The sequence below is a fragment of the Chiloscyllium punctatum genome, chromosome 25 (genome assembly GCF_047496795.1).
Source record: "Chiloscyllium punctatum isolate Juve2018m chromosome 25, sChiPun1.3, whole genome shotgun sequence".
Taxonomy (NCBI): Eukaryota; Metazoa; Chordata; class Chondrichthyes; order Orectolobiformes; family Hemiscylliidae; genus Chiloscyllium; species Chiloscyllium punctatum.
In genome coordinates, this window is record NC_092763.1 from 54,330,603 (window position 1) to 54,354,599 (window position 23,997).

The 23,997-nt window shown below is 41.5% G+C and overlaps 1 protein-coding gene across 4 annotated transcripts in view; it reads left to right on the forward strand.

Moving 5' to 3' along the window:
* tenm1 (teneurin transmembrane protein 1) overlaps positions 1-23,997 on the forward strand; it is a 2,368,941-nt gene that overhangs the window by 1,173,969 nt on the left and 1,170,975 nt on the right. For all 4 annotated transcript variants that reach the window (XM_072595290.1, XM_072595294.1, XM_072595295.1 and 1 more), the window contains one exon: positions 1,242-1,327. The gene's annotated coding sequence lies outside the window, so the exon portion shown is untranslated. The remainder of the gene's footprint in view (positions 1-1,241; positions 1,328-23,997) is intronic.

Genomic DNA, 23,997 nt, shown 5'->3' on the forward strand with positions numbered 1-23,997 from the left:
GCAGTGCTAACCACTATGCCACCATGCCGCCCATGGCTTTTGGCTTTTGACTTTTGATACTTTTGACTCTGTCAAGCTGGGGATTGCCCTGGGAATTATGGTCCTGATACTGGACTGAAAATCATGAGGTAAAAGGTACAGTCCTGGTAGGAAAAGTAGGGACAAAATCATGATCCAATTGATCCTAATAAGACTAACATCAATCTGAATCAATGTAATTACAGCGAATCTGCTATCTCTGATCTTCTCCAGGTGAGTAGCATTTTGAAAATGAACTAAGTGATATTTTAGCAACATATATGTACATTTGTGCAAATAAAACTTACAAGGAATAATGTAAGTGAGCAGCATTTGACAACAAAATTATGGCACAACTCTGCTCTTGTCGCAGTGTTACACAGAAACTTTTGACGAATTTATTTTATTTCCATTAAAATCTCATACCCTTATTTTGATAAGCAGCTTATTGAAGCAGCAAGGCAATTGAACTATTAGGTGATGATCATTTTTTTAAAAATCCTGGTCTGCAAACAATAAGGAGTTCAAAGTTCTGGTAGGTCATGGTTATCAGTCAACTTTGAAGCAATTATAACTGAGATTTCATATGTGTTGTTTTGCTTACTTGTGCAAGTGTTATTTCTTACAAAAATCCGATAATTACTTCTTTGTAAGTTTCCTCGATGACAAACCTGAACTTGCATTGGATGTGAAGGTACAAGCACTCAATTTCCAACCATCTGTTGATAAATAATGCCAGGTGGCAGTTCCTCAAAATAGATTCCCTCATGTATTTCAAAATGTAATCAGATATTCTGTTGGTTCTATGTAAAGATGCTGAGCCACACAGATTTGAAAGTACCAAGTCTGAACCCTGGTTTATGTTATGTAAAGTCATCTTAACCAGTATGGCAGTTTAAGAGTGTCTGACCGAGAGTGGTCAGCTCCATCAGAAAGGAGCAGAGGAAAGGTATTTAAAAGTTGAATAGAACACAATTAGCGCAAATGTATTGTGTTACCATTATACTGATGAAAATAGTATTATATGAAAGTTTGGCTTTATTGCTTTTTCAATTACAATTACATAACTATAATTATTTGAAATTACATGTTCAAATGTACTCTCTAAAGCAAGTGGCTGAAACTTGTAAAAATTCTTCAAAAGCAACATAGCCAGGTTTCAAACAAAATTATTTTTCATAATGTCTGTTTGTAGTTCAGTGTTTTGTTTTGCTTTCTTAAAGGCAGTGGATTTTGAAGAGTGTCTTCCCAGGCATCTGCAGCCATCTGCAATCTCACCAGCATTGCCATTCTGCTCTGAGCCCTCTCAGTAAGTCCAATTAACTATTTGATCCAGATATGCCTGAATTCACTCTGATATAAATTAGTATAATTTCAAATTGTTATTAAGATTTTGACATAGAGAGAGATTTAAATAGGCAGAGTGTGTGGAACAAAGTCAGGGTTAGCCTTAAATTAATTTGCATCACCATTACTGTTTAGTCGTATTCTACCAATCTATAAAGCTAGTCTGATTAAGGTTCCATTTCAAACTTTTCAAACACTGGAAGCATATCTCTGCCAGAGATTTCTCTTGCTTTGCTGGAGTGAAACAAGGAATTAGCAAGGATCTAACCTTCGCTGTTCTCTCTTCCTTATCAAGAGTTCCTACAGACTCTTGATCAACTTAACCCCATGCTTTCCCTCATCACAAAACAACTTCTGAGACGAGCTAAACAATGTGAAACTATGAATATGTCAAAATATTCTCTCAATGATTGTCTATAAGACAGGATGAATTGCTTTGTCTGCTTTAAACTACGATCAGCAAATTTTTGAGTCCATTATTCTAAACTATCCTCAGCAGTCAGACTGAAGAACACTGCAAAATATTGTCAGCGCTGAGATCAAACCCCAAATCAAAAGTGATTCTTTCGACCTCAGTAAGATCACCTATCTCAACACAAATTTTAGTCAGATATCACTGAAACCCTCACTCACATTTGAAAATTCAATTTCTCCAGTTTCCACTTACCAGTCTCTATCATTTAACCTCCACTATTCCAATGTGTTCAAACTTCAAAAGTCTAAATTCTGTCCTGAACAATGTCTTACTTTTCATATTGTCACTCTTTATGAGACATGCTACCCCACACACCTTGCACGCCCCTAAAACATTCTGCTCTTCTAATATTCTGTGCATCATCCTATTTCTTCACCTAGTATTGAAAACAGAACCTTCCACTATCTTTGCAAATCCGTTAATTCTCCATTTCACGATTGACTTGTCAAAAAACAAGCTATGTGTATCATTACAGCCAATCTTTCTGTTCTTTGTTATTCTTTCCACCAAGAACGTGCATAATTTCCTTTTGAGAGTATCCTTTTGAGAGTCTGTCCCACTGCTCTTACCCTATCACTACACATAGACATCCCCTCCCCAAAAGAAACTTCCATTCATCAAAATAGCTTGGTACATTGTCTATATTAGGGACAGCATACATATTCACATTTTCATCCATTCATACCTCTCATAGGATTGTATGACAAAGTCCCTTACCGCCTTCAACATGAAAATAAATGCACCTCCACCAATCCAATATTTTCACTCGTCTAAAACTGATGTATGGTATCAATGCATTTTGACATTTTTGCCCAAAGCCTTCAGATGATTTAGCAAAGTATATAGTGGAACTGGACTTGCAGGATTTCCTAATACTTGTAATCACAGGACATGTGGCTTTTCTTGTTTTATTAAAGTGAAATGAGGGGAAATTGCAGTTGCTAGGGAAATCATATAAATTAATGAGTATGGACAAAAGCATTAGATAAAGAGGCAGGATGTCAAAACAGTTGGTGTTTTAAATATGTCGCATTTGTTCCATCCTTTTTAATATAGCCTATCTTCTGTTTCTATGAAATTCCAAATTAATAATAATGTGTTACAGTGAATAGACAGTATTTGTTCGTGAAGATTGTTCTTTCACTAAGTTAACATGATGCCTCATAAAATTAGATACCAAATAAAGGAATTGGCCACATTTGAGTTTGTCAAAGTTGCGTAATTAGGGATGCAACAATGTTTTTGACCAGTCTTGGTCTGATCCTCTGCATTGCTTCCTTTTGTTTTGATTGCCAGTGGCTCCTGTTCTGTCACATAAAATGTCACTCTAATTGTCAGCTCTCAAAGCCACTCGCACTGTGTCAGCTTGACTGGCAGCTTATGTCACGGTCTGTTGGCCTTACCTGACAGCTCATGTTACATTTCATAAAACATGTCTTCATTTATTGCATGTACATTTTTTTCTAGCCACCAAACTAAGCTGACCAAACTACCACCAGTAATGGAGAAAAACAATGACAAAGAGGATCAGTTATAATGGTTGACAGTTTTTCGCATATATTAAGAAAAAATAGTGAATTGTCTTGACATTCTTACACCTCTTAGGTAGTGTTACAAATTTATATTCTGATTATAGGTCTCTAACTTATTTGAAAGAGTAAGCTTCTTTGGTAAGGCACATGCTGTGTACATTTATAAATTGTGTCATGTATAAGTTGATCTAATCCTCTTTTGATTTAAAATTTTGACAACTGGAAAAAGCTTTTGATAGGCAATATTAATGTGATAGTTTGATAACATATCAGGAATAATTTAAAATACATTTTGAGTTTAAAAAACAGTTGGACATTCATTTATTCTCTCTTCTTCATGTATTAAATGGAGCATTTGTTTCACATTGTTCGTTGATTTTTATCTCTTTCCTCTCTTTCTGGTTTGTTGAGGACAATGGCTTCTTTCAGCTCTCAGTTCCATGCTTGCCAGGAGCCCTCAGAAGCATTCTTCCTGTTTGGGTCTGGATAACACAGTTGGGAGGCTGGTTAACCATAAATGACAGTGTGCACGATCCTTGTCCTGTTCCCATGTGCATACCACTTGGGCAACTGGAAAGGATTGAGGACAATGCCACAGCAAGGGGCATGGAGGTCAAATATAGCACCAGTGCTAAATCACATCAGTCAATATAGTAGACAACCTTTACTGTCATGTGTAATTCTTTGTAGGAGAATCGTGAAAAGCTTTTTCGAAGAGGCTCCATCTTAGGTTCAAATCTTTGATATAAAAGAGGAATAGAAAATAGTTGTATTACTTTACAGAGTTTAAAAAATAGGTTAGAAATAAAACATTATTAAAGGGTTGACATTACAGTGAGATATTTCCAATAAACTTTACAGTGTAGCAGCTCAGTGCAGGGCCTCTGCATGTTGTCTGACTGCTGGACCAGACCTCAGTCCAATAGCTGTTTCTACTTCACTCCAAGCTCCATTCCACTCCATACCAGCTTTCAGCTGTCCAAGCTAAGTTCCAGGACAGCCTCCACCATACTGACCTCCATCCGGGACTCACTGCCCACACTGCTCTCAAATTCAATGCCCTTACTTGCTGCCCATGCAGTGTGCCAGTACTCTCTGCCCGTGCACTGTTCCAGGACTCACTGCCCGTGCACTGCTCCAAAACTTGCTGCCCATGTGCTGCGCCAGGACTCGCTGCCCTTGCACTACACCAGGACTCTTTGCTCGTGCGCTGCGCTGGGACTTGCTGCCCTTGCACTGCGCCAGGACTCAGCCCATGCACTGCTCCAGGACTCACTGCCCCTGCACTGCTCCAGGACTCTCTGCCCATGCACTGCCTCAGGACACACTGCCCTTGCGCTGCACCAGGACTCTCTGCTCTTGCACTACTCAAGGACTCTCTGCCCATCCACTGCTCCACGACTCTCTGCTCTTGCATTACGCCAGGACACTCTGCCCATGCACTGTTTCAGGACTCTTTGCCCATGCACTACTCGAGGACTCTCTGCCCATGCACTGCTCCAAGACATTCTGCCCATGCATCTGCTCCAAAGCCCGCTGCCCATGCGCTGTGCCGGGACTCGCAGCCCGTGCACTGCTCCAGAGCTCACTGCTCATGCACTGTTCCAGGACTCACTGCCCATGCATTGCTCCAGGGCATTCTGCCCGTGCACTGCTCCAAAACTCACTGTCCATGTGCTGTGCCAGGACTCGCTGCCTTTGCACTGCACCAAGACTCTCTGCCCATGCACTGCTCCAGGACTCATTGCCCATGCACTGTTTCAGGACTCACTGCCCGTGCGCTGTGCCAGGACTCTCTGCCTGTGAACTGTTTCAGGACTCACTGCCCTTACGCTGTGCCAGGTCTCTCTGCCCATGCACTGCGCCAGGACTCACTGCCCATGCACTGTGCCAGGTCTCTCTACCCATGCACTGCTCCAGGACCTGCTGCCCTTGCACGACACCAAGACTCTCTGCCCATGCGCTGCGCTGAGACTCGCTGCCATTGCGCTGCGCCAGGACTCTCTGCCCCTGCACTGCTCCAGGACTCACTGCCCATGCACTGCTCCAGGACTCTCTGCCCATGCACTGTTCCAGGGCTCACTGCCCCTGCACTGCTCGAGGACTCTCTGCCCATGCACTGTTCCAGGGCTCACTGCCCCTGCACTGCTCGAGGACTCTCTGCCCATGCACTGTTCCAGGGCTCACTGCCCCTGCACTGCTCGAGGACTCTCTGCCCATGCACTGCTCTAGACCTCTCTGCCCATGCCCTGCTCCAGGACTCTCTGCCCAAGCTCTGCTCCAGGACTCTCTGCCTGTGCACTGTGCCAGGACTTTCTGCCCATGCACTGTGCCAGGTCTCTCTGCCCATGCACTGCGTCAGGACTCGCTGCCGATGCACTGCTCCAGGACTCTCTGCCTGTGCACTGTTTCAGGACTCTCTGCCCTTGCACTGCACCAGGACTCTCTGCCCATGCACTGCTCCAGGACCTGTTGCCCTTGCACGACACCAAGACTCTTTGTCCATGCGCTGCGCTGAGACTCGCTGCCATTGCGCTGCGTGAGGACTCTCTGCCCCTGCACTGCTCCAGGACTCACTGCCCTTGCACTGCTCCAGGACTCACTGCCCATGCACTGCTCCAGGACTCTCTGCCCATGCATTGCTCCAGGACTTGCTGCCCATGCACTGCACCCGGACTGTCTGCCCTTGCACTGCTCCAGGACTCTCTGCCCATGCACTGCTCCAGGACTCTCTGCCCCTGCACTGCTTCAGGACTCTCTGCCCATACACTGCTCCAGGACTTGCTGCCCATGCACTGCACCCGGACTGTCTGCCCTTGCACTGCTCCAGGACTCTCTGCCCATGCACTGCTCCAGGACTCTCTGCCCCTGCACTACGCCAGGACTCTCTGCCTGTGTGCTGCGCTGGGACTCGCTGCCCTTGCGCTTCACCCAGACTCTCTGACCACGCACTGCTCCAGGGCTCACTGCACATGCACTGCTCCACAACTCTCTGCCTCTGCACTGCTTCAGGACTCTCTGCCTATGCACTGTTTCCGGACTCTCTGCCCATGCGCTGTGCCAGGACTCTCTGCCTATGCACTGCGCCCGGACTCTCTGCCCATGCACTGCATCCGGACTTGCTGCCCATGCACTGCTCCAGTTCTCTCTGCCTGTGCACTGTTTCAGGCCATCTGCCCATGCACTGCACCAGGACTCTCTGCCCATGCACTGCTCCTGGACTTGCTGCCCTTGCATTACACCAGGACTCTCTGCCCATGCGCTGCGCTGGGACTCACTGCCCATGCACTGCGTCAGGACTCGCTGCCCATGCACTGCTCCATGACTTGCTGCCCTTGCACTACGCCAGGAGTCTCTGCCCGTGTGCTGCGCTGGGACTCACTGCCCTTGCACTGTGCCAGGACCTTCTGCCCATGCACTGCTCCAGGACTCTCTGCCCATGCGCTGCACCAGTTCTCTCTGCCCATGCATCTGCTCCAGGATTCACTGCCCATGCATTGCTCCAGGACTCTCTGCCCATGCATTGCTCCAGGACTCTCTGCCCATGCATTGCACCAGGACTTGCTGCCCATGCACTGCTCCAGGACTCACTGTCCATGCACTGCTCCAGGACACTCTGCCCATGCACTGCTCCAGGACACGCTGCCCATGCACTGCTCCAGGACACGCTGCCTGTGCGCTGTTTCAGGACTCGCTGACTGCGCACTGCTCCAGGATTTGCCTCTAGGGCTAAGGGGAGAGAGAAAGGAAACAAGAGAGAAAAAAGAAAACCAACGAAAAGAACAAGCAGGGCAGAAGAATTGCGGCAGGGTCATCTTATTCTCCCACATTCTTTTTGAGCACAGATCAGGAACTGAACCTTAAGGCTTCGTTCTCTGCTTTGTTCTCTGCATTGTTTCATTTATTGTCAGGCCAGTCTTCTCATGGGAGAACATAGTTATAAGTTTACAAAAATCACAATTACTTGACAAATAAGGAACCTTATGAAAATCTCGCTGTGTTTCTTCTCACTTGAAAAGGCCTGTCGAGACAGTCCTGCTTTTTTAGATTTTTAACATTTCCAGTTTACTGCAAAACCTTGATCTGTATTGTCTCTTGTGGTAGCAATATTTTCAGGACAATTGTCAAAGTTGCTATGCAAGGGAAATCATTTGGTTGAACTTTAGGCTGTAAAAATCCTTGAAGCTTGATTGTACAAAAGGTTCGACTGACAGAATGTATCCACAATCCTTTTCACATACTGGCCAACCTGTGAGAAAATTAAGAAAATGCCACTGTTTTATGCACTTCTTAATTGGTGTTTGCTGAAGTGCAGTGAGCAAATGTAACCGGTATATGAAAGCTTAATTTGCATTTAAAATACTAACATAGTTTTATTGCCAGTGCAACCTTTGGGAATTAGATAAAATGTCTGAGAATAAGGTTAGTAATACTTCAAATATCAGGTTAACATCCCTATAATTAAAAGCTGCAATCCATTTAAGAAAGCATCATATTTTTAGTCGTTTTTGTAAATAGCAATTTAAATATTGCACTTCATACAAATATGCCATTATATAACAGATAGCATGCAGAAGGAAGTACAAAGGAAGAGTTATATATGGTATTTACTTAAGATATTGATATTGATAGCTAATTGCAAAGTGCAATGCTTCAGTCATAATCAGGCTCAACCTTGTGATACCCATGTCTTACTCGATTGACAGTAACTTAGCCTAGCAGGCTAATACTTTAATGCCCAAACAACTTCAGATTAATAAACTATAGAATCAGAAGTTCATGTGACACCATTATTCTATATACTGTGGCTTTACACAGTATATGACTATAAATGTAAATTCACCGCAGTTGTACCACACCACAGGGATGCTGTCTCATTAAAGGAAGATTTCAACTGAGCATCACTATGCCTCAGGTGAGGAGACAGTCTTTTATGATAACCTCAGCTGGTGGGGAATTGAACCCATGCTGTTGGCATCACTTTGCATCACAAACCAGCCAACTGAGCTAACCAACTCCCACAAATGGAAAAAAAATCAAAAGCTAAAGTTTCTTCACTGTCAAAGAAGCCATAGTTATTAAAATGTATATTGATTTATTTACATCATCACAAATCTTTCAGGTTGAACATGGTTCCTATCCACAAATGTTATCTGCTTATTTTAAATTGTGTTTTTTTGTAATGTCATTATTTATACTATAAATCCATATTAGCAATTTTTGAAAAGATTTGTAGCTCAGATTGAGGTTCTGAATGTAAGTTTGCTCACTGAGCTGGAAAGTTTGTTTTCAAACATTTTGTCACCATACCAAGTAACATAATCAGGGAGCCTCTAGTGTTGGTGGTATGTCCTGCTTTCTATTTATGTGTTTAGGTTTCTTTGGGTGGGTGATGTTATTTCTGATTCTTTTTCTCAGAGGATGATAGATGGGTCCAAATCGATGTATTTATTGATAGCGTGATGTAATAGTCCTGTTCACGTCCTGAACACATCGCCCTGGCCAAAGAAACATTAACTACACTACTAGAAGAACCAAAGACACAAACACCAGACAGCACCAATATCATCAGCAAAGATAACATCATCAGGGTAATGGACCTGTGCCTTAACCCCCATTTTACATTCAATGACAAGACCTACAAACAAATCAATAGAACACCCATGGGGTCACCAATATCAGGGTTCCCAGGAGAAGCAGTAATGCAGAGACTTAAACAAACAGCTCTCGCAACCATCCAACGCAAACTTTGGGTCTGCTACGTGAATGACACCTTTGTCATCACCAAACGAAACAAATTAGAGGAAACCTGCTACACCATCAATAATATTCTCACTGACATAAAATTCACAAATCAGGAGGAGAACAACAATAATCTGCCATTCCTAGATGTCGCAGTAGAGCGAACAATCAATGGGGAAATTCAAACCTGTCTCCACAGGAAAACAACACACACAGATCAAATATTTAACTACAGACGTAATCATCCCAACACCTACAAACAAAGCTGCATTCGGATGCTATTTCAATGAGTCACCACACATTGCAGCACCGAGGAACTTTGAAGAACAGAAGAGAAATATCTATACAGCGTAACAAGAAGAATGGGTACCCAATAAACACAGTCCGCCGATTTCTCAGCAACAAACTCAAATAAGCAGACACAATGTGCCCAGAAACCCTAGCCACTTTACCCGACATTAACAATATCTCTGAAAGAACTTCCAGGCCACTCAGACCTCTTAGTATCATGGTAGCCCACAAAACTACCAACACACTTAAACAGTGGCTAATGAACTTAACATACCCTGTATAAACAACAACTAAAACAAATGTTATCTACAAAATACCTTGCAAGGACTGTAACAAACACTACATCAGACAAGCAGGCTGAAAGCTAGCCACCAGGATACATGAATATCAACGAGCCACAAGAAGACATGACCCACTATCACCCTTACATACAGATAAAGAAAGGCACCAATTTGATTGGGACAACACATCCATCTTAGGACAAGCCAGAAACATGCACAAGAGTTCCTTGAAATATGCCATTCCAACTAGAACTCCATCAATAAACTCATCGATTTGGACTCCATCTACCATCCTCTGAGATAAAGAACTGGAAATTATATCACACACCCAAACCTGAACACATCAATAGAAAGCTGAACATATCACCACTGCTTCACCGGAGGCTCACTGATGATGTTACTTGATATGGTGGTGAAACATCTGAAAACAATCATTCCAGCTCAGTGAGCAAACCGACATGCAGAAATCCATATGTCCCCATGTAGAATGGCAAAACAATTTTTCAGGATGTCAGTTCTTTGTTTGTGGACAAAGCAATTGATCTCACTCAAAATACTTTTTATATCAATTTTTATAAAAAGAAAGTGGAATTCATAATGTTAAAAGTAAATGTGTACAGCAAATAATTATAAGTTTAACAATAAAATTATGTAATTTAGCCTTAAGTTGTCCGTGTTTAGATTAGAGTGGTGCTGGAAAAGCACAGCAGCTCAGGCAGCATCCAAGGAGCAGGAAAATCAACATTTTGGGCAAAAGCCCTTCACCAGCAGCTTTTGCCTGAAATATCAATTTTCCTGCTCCTCGGATGCTGCCTGATCTGCTGTGCTTTTCCAGCACCAGACTAATCTCGACTCTGGTTTCCAGCATCTGCAGTCCTCATTTTTGTCTAGTTAAGTTGTCCTTGTGTCCTGTCATGCCTATATACAAAAATAAACTAAGGCATTCAGATTTCTAAAAAGGCTAAGCTTAAACCTGACACTTTTAAATAGCATCATGCCTCTGCAGATTCTGCAGTGAGCATGTACTGTATACTGCATATCTCTCTTGGGATGTCACATGCAGTTATTTAGTGATGGACAGTCAATCATCACTTGGGAATGTCCATCTGTCAGTCAACGTGGTGGGCCACAGTCAGTCCTGGGGATCCATCCACTAAATGTCAAGGGGATTAGGAAGCAGAAGGAAGCTGGGCAACTGCATTGTGTGGATTGGAGGCAGCATGCTAGGGTGCAGAGGGATAGCAGTTCTCTAGTATGTTAACTCAATGTGTAGGTAAGACAGACATTACAGCATGGAAGACATGGAGGGGAAAGGAATATTGTGGGGAGGGTTGGTTGATGGAGTCAGAAACATCCTGACTTCAATGAAGGGGCGATGCCCTTCTATATCTAGTATGTTGACCTGAAATGCTTGGGACTGATGGGGTAAAGGGTGACATGAAGAGATAGATGGGTTGGGCAGGAACATGACGAAATTCAAAATTGATGGGGCTGACAAAGAGAGCTACCAATTAGGGAATGTGCACATTTGGTAGCTCAGTAAGTCTAGGAGACTGAGCTTGAGACTCGCTACAGTTTCATTCTGTTGTGACACAAACATCAAATGCACAGTGGAGCTGAAAATGGTCACCACCACAGTGCAGTAGGGATTGGGGGTGGGAGAAGTGGGATTAAGTGTTTCTTTCTGTGGAGGAGGGGACTTCATTTTTGAGTTACATGAGGCCCTTCGAAGGGCAACAGCAGGAGAGGTGAAAGACAGCTGCTCACACTAAATCAGTGTAAGCCTTAACTTGTTGTGTGGAGCCCAAATCTTAGACTCAAATATCGTTGATGACATTTTACTGATACAGAAATCAATAATACTGTCAAAAATAGAAATTGCTGGAAAAGCTCAGCAGGTGGGGCAGCATCTGTGGTGAGATGTCAGCGTTAACATTTCAGGTCGAGTGAACCTTTCTCTGAACAGTTCTGAGGAAGAGTCGCTCGACCCAAAATATCAGCTCTGATTTCTCTCCAAAGATGCTGCCAGACCTGCTGAGATTTCCCAGCAGTTTCTATTTTTGTTTCTGATTTACAGCACCTGCAGGTCTTTCAGTCTTAATAATGGCTTTGTGTGATGTATAAGCAATGTATTGCAGTGGATGGGGTCTGTATGTGGTGCCTCCTCAGTTTGGGTGTCAAATGGCACCATCATGTCTCCATGTGTGGAACGGAGCCTGGGGTGTGGTCAAAGTACTTTGTCTCCTTGTCAAGTTGCTGTGGATGCTGAGCACCAATGACTGGAGCCATTGAGTGCAGGTCCATGCACTGGTCCTGGAGGCATTGAGACTGCTGGTCCCTGCTCTCCACTGTAGCTGGACAAGCAGAAACGTCAACATCTCCATCTCCTGATGCTGCCTGGCTTGCTGTGTTCTTCTACCCTCCTACTTGTCTATCTTCGATTCCTTCATATGCAGTTTTTTTGTCTCCATGGCAGCTAGGCAGCAAATGATTTCCTGCCAGAGCCAGTATGGTGTTGATAACATTGGGGCAGTCCTGCAAATCTTTGTGACGGTGTTCCCAATGCCTCTTGCAAACATGCCTGTGTTTACTTGAGCATTTTGACAAAGTTGCCAATGGCCAACACCATGGGGCCCTCTTCGACCAGGAGTTGAGTAGGTGTCAGTCCTCCAAGTACCTGCAACCTGGGGCATTTCTTCCAGCTGTGGAGGCATGACTTATCTGCAGATGCTTCTAACTCTAATCCAGCTAAAATACTCACTGAGGTGTCACTATCTGAACTGCAGGGAATTGCAGGAAACAGCCCTGCCAGTGCTTCATTTAAGGGATTTTGTCTTCTTCTGCAGGGGTGGAGGATAATGCATCACGGACAAGGGTTAGAAATTCAGGTATGTCAACAGTAGAGTCACACTGGTGGAAATGGGAGAGCAGCTTAGCAATAAACAATGCATCTTACTTGATTGCCAGGACACAGTCAGTCAGAGCCCCTATTCTTTTCTCAGAGGGGTTGAGGAGCTGAATGTTAGATACCCCACCACGCATTTTACCTCTTTCCACCTCTTATCAACCATTTTCTCCTGAAATGAGATAAATGATAAACTGAGTGAAAATGGTTGGCACAGCTGCTCCTGCTGGTGCAGGTCGGGGAAAGCTGGCAATTTTAAGGAAGTAAGTAGGCAACACTGAGGGCATGCAGCAACTGGGAGTGTTGGCATAGGTGATAGCAAGTGTGGGAAATGTCGCACACGATGAGAGTGGTAGACCACGAGCCTTGGTTGCAGAAAGAAAATTGTTGGTCATTGCTTTCTTGCTGTAATACTAGATTATTCTCCAGACAGCAGACACCGCACCAATCCCAGTGGCAACCTTAACCCAGGCTGGCAGTGTCTGGTGTCATTGTCGACTAGTCCTGGAGGACAAGAATGAGCCTCCTCTGCAAAATCCCTTCCACTCAGCCTCTGTGTATTTATCCACAAATAATATGCCTATTTTCCCTTTCCTGCCACGTCCAGGGAAAATAACAAGAACGTGTAGGACAGTCAGTGCTTGACCTGGTATACAACAGCCTTTTAAATATCGCATTGGTGCCAGGGATCCCAGTAAGGAGTACTTACACCAACATAAAAATGGAAAAATTTGTTAAATGGGGCTCTGTAGTAGTGTGGGAAGAGTTTGGGAAAGTATCATGAGTAAACTCATTAGACCTTATAGAGAGAAACCTTCCATGAACGCGTCAAAATTAACACTGAGGCGAAAGTGGGTAGTGCAGATGCTGGAGATCAGAGTCAAGATTAGAATGGTGCTGGAAAAGCAAAGTAGGTCAGGCAGCATCCGAGGAACAGGAAAATCGATGTTTCGGGCAAAAGCCCTTCATTCGGAATGAGGCTGGGAGCTTCTGGGTTGGAGAGATTCACACTTAGCCAATTTCTACGAAGGTTCTGCCCAAATTTTCTGGGAGATAGCCTCAGGCCAGGCTTACTAACTCCATAAAAGTATGATAATATTCTGAAAGGTAAACCATGACAAATACTAAAAATTGACATTATTATGACTTCTGTGTCGTTATATGAAGCCCTGCATCAATACATTTTATTTACATAAAAATATGTCAGGTTTGTGGCTATTTTTTTCTAGCTATTTCCTATACCTTACAAACAAGTCAGATCATTTAATTAGAACTGGCTTGGCCAAGAGCAAAAGAAATGTTCTGATAGCTCTGTCCATTTCATGGAAATATATGTGTTTCAAAGACACTGGCATTTCAGGAGAAGCCACTTCAATGTCAGACAAATGTTGCTCCTTTAGGCCAGTTTAGAACAACACAAAAAGCATGCCTCAATTCTGAATCCTAACATTGTTATTTGTATAAGTATTGACAAATAAACATTTTATCTACTGTGTTTACATGGCTAAAGTTACACATTTCGTCTTTTTTTTTGACAAAACAGCTTGCTCATAATATTTTTAAGTTTACATACAGAAGCTATTATCAGTGACTTTAATATTAAAAATATTTACCCTAAGAAGCTCACTATTTATCAGGATGGAATTAGGAGATCATTTAAAAAAAAAGTCAAATTAGATTTTGGTAAGACTACACAGATCTGTCTGGTTGGAATTATTAATGTTTCAAAAAATCCGAATGCCAAGCATATCACTGATATTATTGCACCACAGGATTTCACACTGTATTACAAAAGCAGACTTTATTGTGAAATAGGGCAACATGGTAGCTCAGAGGTTAGCACTGCTCCATCACAGTGCCAGCGACCCAGGGTCTGATTTTAGCCTCAGGTCACTGTCTATGTGGACTCTACATATTCTCCCTGTGTCTGCGTGGGTTTCCTCCAGGTGCTCCAGTTTGCTCTTATAACCCAAAATATTCAGTTAGATGGATTGGGATTGGTAAACTGCCTCTAATGCCCTGGGATGTACAGGCTAGAGGATGAACCATGGGAAATACAGGGTTACAGGTTGCGGGGTTGTGTCTGGGTTGGATGCTCTTCAGAGGGTCGGTGTAGACTTGGTGGGCTGAATAGCCTGCCTCCATACTGTATGGATTCAAAGATTCAATGATAAAAAACCCAAAGTCTATTCTCCTAACTTAACACTGCAGCTGATAAGCTTACCTTATACACATTTCTACATTTTACTTACGGCCACCAAGAGAACCCATATTTTATAAAATCTTGAAGGTTCATTCATTTTCCTGGGACAAATCCAAAGGTATACCATAATCCTCTTGATTTTTTTCTTTAATTTTCCTTTGTAATTCAACTGCTTCTTGATTTCATGGGATCCTTCCATGAGGTTTTGGCCGAGTGGTATTTTAAATCTGTTCTAAATCTCAAAGTGATTGTGTTTCTCTGTGTTAGCCAGCATAGCATGTACCATAGAGAGTTGACTTCAGATCAAGTCAGCCACCTGGAACTTTGTAAACAACTAACTATATACACACATGGATAATTACTGATGTGTACATGTAGCTTGGGTTATATGCTTACTGAATGGATTGTAATATTGCATATATGGTTGACTGGCTAACTGGCTGACTGTTTAATTAGATGGCAACCTGTCTAACAGACTAATTGACTGACCAAACACAAGACGTGATGGAGACTCCTTATGCCAATGTATTATATGTTATGTTGTGATCTAGCTGTCTTATATGTTGTAAAGACTGTTTCCTTTATTTTTTGGACTTTTGGTTGTGGACTAAAATGGGAAATGAACTGTTTTAAAATCCCAAGGATTTCTGAAGAGTTGCTGCATGTTTTTGAAAATATGCTGGTACTCATTGTAAGCATGGTTTACATAGTTGCTGGTCCAAGTAGTAGTGGGAAAAATTGCTAATTGGAGCCAAGGGTATGTGCAAAAGAAGATGGAGGAGGCAGCGACTGATTGAACTTATAGCCAGTTATCAATGACAAAGGCCTTCTGCCTGCCAACAGTTATGTAATTGGATCTCAGGTATCTTTTTAGATTAGATTACTTACAGTGTGGAAACAGGCCCTCCGGCCCAACAAGTCCACGCCGCCCCGCCGAAGCGTAACCCACCCATACCCCTACATCTACATCTACATCTACCCCTTACCTAACACTACGGGCAATTTAGCATGGCCAATTCACCTGACCTGCACATCTTTGGACTGTGGGAGGAAACCGGAGCACCCGGAGGAAACCCACGCAGACACGGGGAGAACGTGCAAACTCCACACAGTCGGTCGCCTGAGGCGGGAATTGAACCCGGGTCTCCGGCGCTGCGAGGCAGCAGTGCTAACCACTGTGCCACCGTTCCGCCCGTATCTGAATAGCTTGAGGCTGTGAACTGGTTAGAGAGAAGCCATCAGATCTACATCTATTCTCTGCAACAAAATGTACTTTAAGTCTGAAGAAAACTAATTTATTCTTCCTTCAGCAATTGCTGTTACCTATAATTAATAAATCAGAGAACTTTTTTAACTGTTATCAAAACTTCTGAAAACTGGGAAACCCCTGAATCACACAATTTGACTACTTGAAACATAAAAAATATTTATCCCTAGATAACGTGGATCATAGCTTCAAGTTGGCGGTCTGGTCCAGGATAGTAACAGCACCTTTAGGGAGAAATAAGTTGATGAATGTGGATATGGTGTTGAAGGTGATGTGGGTAATAGTGTAACATTAGGGAGGGAAGAATTCAAAGATTGTGCATTCATTCAAAAGACAAGAAAATCAAACAAAAAGCAGTGGAGTTGGTAACAATGGGAATTGGGAGGCCGAAGTGGGTAAAGAGAGAGATGATATAATGGAAGAAGATATATTTGGAGAAGATAAAAGGATAGACGCTACTGAGGCCTGCATTTTCCCCAATGTGATCCTATTCGAACTCGAACTATAAGACATGATCAATCTGTTCTCCAGAACACATCACACCACTCCCCACGAGTGCTTCCCACCTGAAAGATAAAAATAGTGAAAGAAAATGACAGAGGTAGAATCACTCCATGACACACACTAACAGCCATGTCTCTAACATGTACACACACCTTCCATTTTAATGGTAGGCATTATGTTTAAAATTTTATATTCTGGTATAAATGTCTGACTCTTCACTTGTGCCAGAAGCTGAATCTGCAGTGTAAGTGAAATGAGAGCAAGAAAATTGCTAAGAACTGGAATGGGTTTTGTCTGGCTGTGAATATTTTGTATCGTGGAGAAGAAATTTGCTTCAGTACTTGTCAGGCTTTTGAACGTTTGAGAAGAAACATTTATTCTTTATTTTAACCACAGACAAAATCAACAAACATATTCAAGTTGAAAGTGTGGTTAAGGTTTCGGGCTGCACTTTTTGCCATGTTGAATAATGTTGTGAAGTCTCTGATTTTAATAGAGTCCAGTTCTCCTTATATCATTGAGCATCCATTATCGCACTTCTAACCTCCCTACAGTTTTGGCCAAATTTAGGATTTAGAATTTATGGACAAATAAAGTACAAGTTACAGTAATAATTTTCTTCAATTGTCATTAAATGTCAGCTATATCACAAACGTTTAGAGAAATATAATTTTATAATACAATAAGTTAACTGACTATAGTTGCTTTTCATAACTTTGTGCCTCCTAATGAAATATTAGAAAAGAATTTATAGAAATGCAAGGCCATCAAAAAGAAAAAAAATGGCTGACAACAGTGTTGATCATGCTCGAACATATAAACTGTAAGGCTTGTTTCATCTTGGTAAACCATGTGTGAATTCAATTTATGAAAGCTGTTATCTTGGTCAGTAATGGTGAGCTGCATTTTTTTAAAAGTTATATTTGCTTCTAATGTAAATATCATTTGCTTTTTGTTACAGTTATGGCGTGTGTACCTAAACTAATTGTGTTGACAATTTCAAAGGAACGGGTAGAACATTTTTCAAAATGAGTCAATTTTCGAGCTCCATGAAAACTATCGTTAAGAATGATTTAATTTCAGGCAATTATTGATTTAGATTCATTGACTAGACTTCTAACAAATACCATTTTGAACATTTTCTGATAACTTTGACCATGACCTCTTCTCTCAAACTTTTATCTTTTGTCATGAAAGTGCTGATGATAAGGAAAAGGACAGGTTTGTGGATTAGCCATATACAAAATTCTCTGCACTTTCAGTTATAAAACATTGAGCTCACTGACTTGCAAATCCATTACCCCTTGGTTTGCAAGTGAATCCAATGTCACTTATAATGACCTATAATGTCCAAAGCTCAATCCTTATTATAAACATTTTCTAATTAACCTGTTCAAAGATGTTATTGCAGACCTCCAGAAGAGGAGAGGTTTGAATTGAGACAGGAGGAATCCCAGCTCCAGAAACACAACCTTTTAAAGTTGCTACTTACACTCCATGTTTTCAATCTGGGCTAACAGATTAGAGTTGGGTCCAGCCACTTGCCCCTTCTGTAGCCAAAAATTAAACTTAAATTTAAAAAACAAAGTAAAAAAATTAATCTGTGACTCATCCATCACAGCTTCTACACTTGCGTCAACTCCACACATTCCCTTTGCCACATCTACGCCAACCTATGTCACCTAATGTCCTCTGCTCATCTTCCATAGCACCCTCATTGCTCTAATGCCAATTTAGTGCCTGTTTCTACCTACAACTCTTTCACTAATCATTGCCGTGTAAACACAGCTAATATCCTCAAGTACTCACACTCACTGGAGAAAAACAAAGTTCAATTAATTTACATTCTATGTTGTAGACTGCATTATATTGAGAAAATCAATCTTATTTATAAAAAGACATTTTGACAGCTATTGACAGTACTCGGCAGTTCTTGACAGGTCAACATGATAAGTTGATACTTTTTAACAGGTCTGCATCTTGACAGTTTGTGATAAATTGGATAGGCTCAAGGTATTTCTACACCATCCATGCTTAATCTTCTCCATAATTAATAAACCCAAAGGACATATGACTTACTCCAAAGAACACCGAACTATTCTGCAGAGGGCTCTTGATCCCCATCCCCAGAGTATCTTTGATGCACCCACCAAAGGATCCCAGACTCCCATATCCAGATATTCTGTCACCACATTCATAGGGTTATCTTAGTTCTTCTAAGGGGCACCCTGGCTATTGAAACAAAATGCACTGAAAACAAGCCTGCTCTTAAAGTAATAGAGTCATAGAGATGTACAGCATGGAAACAGATACTTCGGTCCAAACCGTCCATGCCGACCAGATATCCCAACCCAATCTAGTCCCACCTGCCAGCATCCGGCCCATATCCCTCCAAATCCTTCCTATTCATATACCCATCCAATTGCCTCTTAAATGTTGCAATTGTACCAGCCTCCACCACTTCCTCTGGCAGCTCATTCCATTCACGTACCACCCTCTGTGTGAAAAAGTTGCCCCTTAGGTCTCTTTTATATCTTTCCCCTCTCACCCTAAACCTATACCCTCTAGCTCTGGACTCCCTGGCCCCAGAGAAAAGACTTTGCCTATTTACCCTATCCATGCCCCTCATAATTTTGTAAACCTCTATAAGGTCACCTCGCAGCCTCCGACACTCTAGGGAAAACAGCCCAGCCTGTTCAGCCTCTCCCTATAGCTCAAATCCTCCAATCCTACCTGGTTCAATCTCCACACGCTAGGTTCCAGACACCAGAGACACCAAAATAAAATTTGTGGAGGCATCTTATTATTTAGGTAACCAATTGTCTCTGTAAATGTCCAGACCACCCAAGCCCACACCCATACAATTGAAAAATACTGCATTTGTGGGCAAAATTTCATATTACTGACATATTCCAACATTTTCCTCAAGTGGATAGAATCTCTATTGTGGCAAACAGGGATGTAAGATACATTGCTTAGGCTAAACATAGGAATATTTTCACATAAGAGGAATAAAGGTCTCAGATTATTTCATCAAAAAGATGTTGATGTTGGGATAATTGGAGATTTCAGGATGAGGCACAATAGATTGTTATTTTGGAAGACAGTCAAGATGTGGACCAAGGAATGTTAAGAGTTGAAGAACAGATCAGCTATCATCTAACTAAATGGTGAAACAATTTGAGGACTAAATGGCCTTCGCATTCTTGCGTTCTGTACAACCACTACTGAAACATACAGGATTTTAAGGAGGTTTGACCGGGTAGATGTTGAGAAGATATTTCAACCTGTGAGGGAGTCTCAAATGAGGGGACACACTTAAAATGTCTGCACCTAGGTAGCCAGTACCTAACATGGCTCCCAGAGGCGACATTACAAACTTTTAACTGCACTCATTTGAGTGCCCGTGACAATAAAGGCTATTCTATCATTTTATATTCTATTCTAGTTTAAGAATAAGGGGACACTCATTTAACACTGAGATACAAAGTTAAGTCTTCTCCCAGGCGATAGGTGAATGTCTAGAAATCTCTATCCCAGAGAATTGTGCAGGTTAGATCACTGGAAATATTTGAAGAGGAGGCAGATAAATTAATGAAATATGGAGAATTGAGGTGACACAGAAGAAGAATTGAGGCACTGGCTGATTTGCCATGATCCTATTGACTGGTAGGCAATGCCTGAGGAGTCCAATTGTCTGAACTTGTTCCAATTTATTATGTGATATTTTCATGCTCCCAAATTTCCCCAGCATTTGATCTGGTAAAGGGAAGTTTCTGTATGTAGATTATGGCTTTGAAGGGCAAGTGCAAAAATATTTCTCCATATATGTTTAAAAGGATACCAAAATCAATTGTTCATATTGCGCTTTTTTAAAAAATAAAGTGCAACTGATTCGATATGAAGGAATGAGAAAAATGGCTTCTGGTTACACAATTGCTCTTGCTCCCTTTGGTTTGTAAACTCGAATGTCCCTGAAACTGTGCATGGGGTGAGAAGGAAAGAGAGCGAGAGACTTATGTGTTAATGTTTGTTGATTTTTCAAACATCTTCAGTAAACTCTGAAGTCAACATATTCATTACAACTGTGAGACGGGGATTTTGAATATTAACGTTTATAAGACAGTGAGAGGAGAATGGATGCAGAGAAATAACAGAAGATGCAGACAATAACTTACATTATTCAAATTGCCTGAGAGGAACAAAATGTCAGCAGCATCAAATTTTATTTATAATTTTGTAAATTTTTTAAGGTGTTACAAAGGAATTTTATCAAACAGAAGTTGTATCTGAAGATTAAATTAAAACTTTGAAGGGCAACTGAACAAAGAAATGTGGAAGGACAAAAAGGTTTAGGGATAGAATTCACGAGTTTTGGACATTGCTAGTTGGGGGGCAAGTGAAATTGGAGATACTCAAGAGGCAGAATTACCTGAACTTAGATAAATCAGAGTAACTTGAACTTTAAAGCAACTCTCATCTTTTTGCACAAGAATTAAAGCTGTAGTCCAAAGCCAACAAAGCCTGCTGAGGTTATTGTGGTCATCTGTTGGTAGTGTTGGTGTTATCGAGTTCTATTTACCTGGTCCAGAAAATGGTCAATTCAGAGTACACAGCATAAGTATTCGAAGTATTTTGAAATAATTTAAATGAAATAGACGTCACAAACTAGTAAATGCTGATAAGCAACAGCAGGCCTTGTATGTCATCTGTATTTATAGTTTAGCTGCAGACAAACACACAGATTAATATTGGTCAGGAATGTGCTTTAATTAGCAATATGAAATCTGTTGTAACCACCAGGACTGTGGTCAATAACATGAACATTTTAATCTAGATATTACCAGAAATTTATTTTGTTGCTCTGTAAGTTCACAGACGCCGCTGTTGAGAACTTGATCCATTTTCATTGTGCTCTTATGATACTTGAACTACAATTTAAACCTTTTTTTTATTTTTAATGTTTTGCTTATTGAATTGTCAGGTTCTAGGGCTTGGTTTAATACATAAGTGCCTATATTGTATGTGTTACCATTAAATTTGGCAGTCCAACTGGTTTGATGCTTAGAAATCCTTTATTTTATTGGCTTCAAAGAATTTTAAAACCTTTGCGTAAATCTTTTTGGTTGAGTAGGTAAGAAAAGGTATTGTAGTTCAGGGGAAAAGCATCTCTGCTTCTGAGATAGAAACTGTGTGTATTTAGGTCCCATTCCGAGACTTGATTGTCACACGTGTTCATTCAAAACGTAATCAAATAAGTAAATTATCAAACTGTAAATTCTTCCAATATCCCTGTGGTTTGCTGTAAGAACGAGAGAATCTCGTGGTCAGCCACGCTTAAGATGGCAGTCCTCAATCTAAGTCACCTCTGGTGACAGACTACAACCTGATCCTGGAGAAACTATCTGTGAGAACAGACATAAGGACCTGCATCATAGCCAAGAGACAGAGGAAGAGCAAAGTAGTCAGTAAATTTATAGACCTGTCAAAACAATGCCTGCAGGCAAGTAATTATTCCAAAATGGTTCAACATTTTGGAACATCCAGACAAGATTTCTAAATAACCAAAACAGGGCATGTTGGATAAACTAAGCAGGTCTGATAGCATCTGTGGAGAGAAAACCGAAGGTTTTGGGTCCAGTAACCCTTTACCAGAGCCTTGATCAATAGTTCTTTGTCATTTTTTGGTGTATAATTTACTGTCACATCTCTTCCAGGTGTGCTAAACTTGAAAAATATCTGCTGCTTTCTCAAAAAGGATTGATGTTTGAATCTTTTTTCTTGTTTACCATCATTACTTCAATTTTTCCTCCTTTTTCCAAAATTCACTTTCATAGCCACATATCAGATGTTAGTGACTGCCTTTAGCTCAGATATATCCCATATGGATTCCAAATTAAGTTTCATCCTCCTTGATTTGAATGCGTCCAAGATCACAAATATCTCTGTGATATACAGTATGCCTTGGGAAGTTGTTCTTATCATATCCTGAGATCTATATCCTGCCACATACTACCATATGCACACTTTCATCCTCTGTTTCCATCAACCTCATGCTTTCTCAAAGTTGTCCTGCCCGCTAGTTCCACTTCATTCTTTGGTTCATTCAGTTTTAAACAAAAAACTTTGTTTCTCTTCCTTTAAAGTATTCGGTGCAAGCTGCAACAACTCAGAAGTATACATGCTCTCAGGAACATTCCTCTACTCCACTTCCCTCTGACACTATCCTTTCTCCATCTCTCGTTGTGTATTCACGATTGCTTCTGACCTTCCACTCTCTGATGCTAAATGATGTGTACACAGCAAAGGATTCAGTTCCATCCTTTTATGACCCCACCCCGATGAATTTTGGACATGACATGATGTCAAACTCTTATTCTGTCACTTCAGCCTCTGCGCCTAGTTCTTTGGACAGGAGTCCTCTCCCCAGCCCACAGATACCTTCACCCACCTCCAACACTGTCCCATCACCTGGACCCCTCCCTCTGGTCTCTAGTCTGCACTTGACCGGCTCATTGAGAACTGTTGTCTTGACATTGATCACTTACATTTCTCAGCTCCTCTCACCCATTCTAATCTATCTCCCTTGAACATACTACTCTCTGCTCTCAGATGTAAGCCGGATCCATGACTTAATCTGCCAACAAGGGTTGTTGTCTGGCATATTGAACTTTATTCTGCAGAAACCTCGTACCAGCTCTTGTACATCTCCTCTTATCTCCTCCTGGATCATGAACTCACCATCGAACATCTAACTGTTGTTCCCACAACTGTAACCGATGTTTCTAACCTGGAGATCTAACCCCACAGCCTCCCACCTCATTGTCCCTCAACTCCCTAAAGCCCGCTTCTACCTTCTTCCCAAAATCCATAAACAAGTCTGCCTGAGCAGACCCATAGTTTTAACCTGTTTCTGGCCCCCGGAACGCATTTCTTCCTGTTGTGCATCTTTTTTTTCTCTCCTTTCACCCAATTTCTTCCCATTTACATGGTTCTGATAAAGGATCACTTCACTCGAAACATTAACTCCGTTTTTCTTTCCACAGTTGCTGAATTCCTTCTGCATTTTCTGTTGTAGTTTCAGACTTCCAGTGGCTGCAGTTCTCTGATTTATTTTAGCTACTTTAACTTTTGTGTTTTCGGTCATAGAGAATTTGAAGAATTGAGATCAATGTGGGTGGTGGTGTCAGTGAATCAGCTATTATTAGTAAAAAGCAAAATCTAAAACAGGAACAAGAAACATTGGAAACACTCAGTTGATCCAGCAATATCCTTTGAGAGAACACAAGTTGCAAGTTCAGATTTAGACCCATTCCTCAGAACTGGAAGACTATTCAGATGAACAAAATTTAATAATGAGCAGAAATAGGAAAAAGGGACTAAGCAGATAACAATACATGAAAAATATTAATTGAGTGAATCAAATGGAATT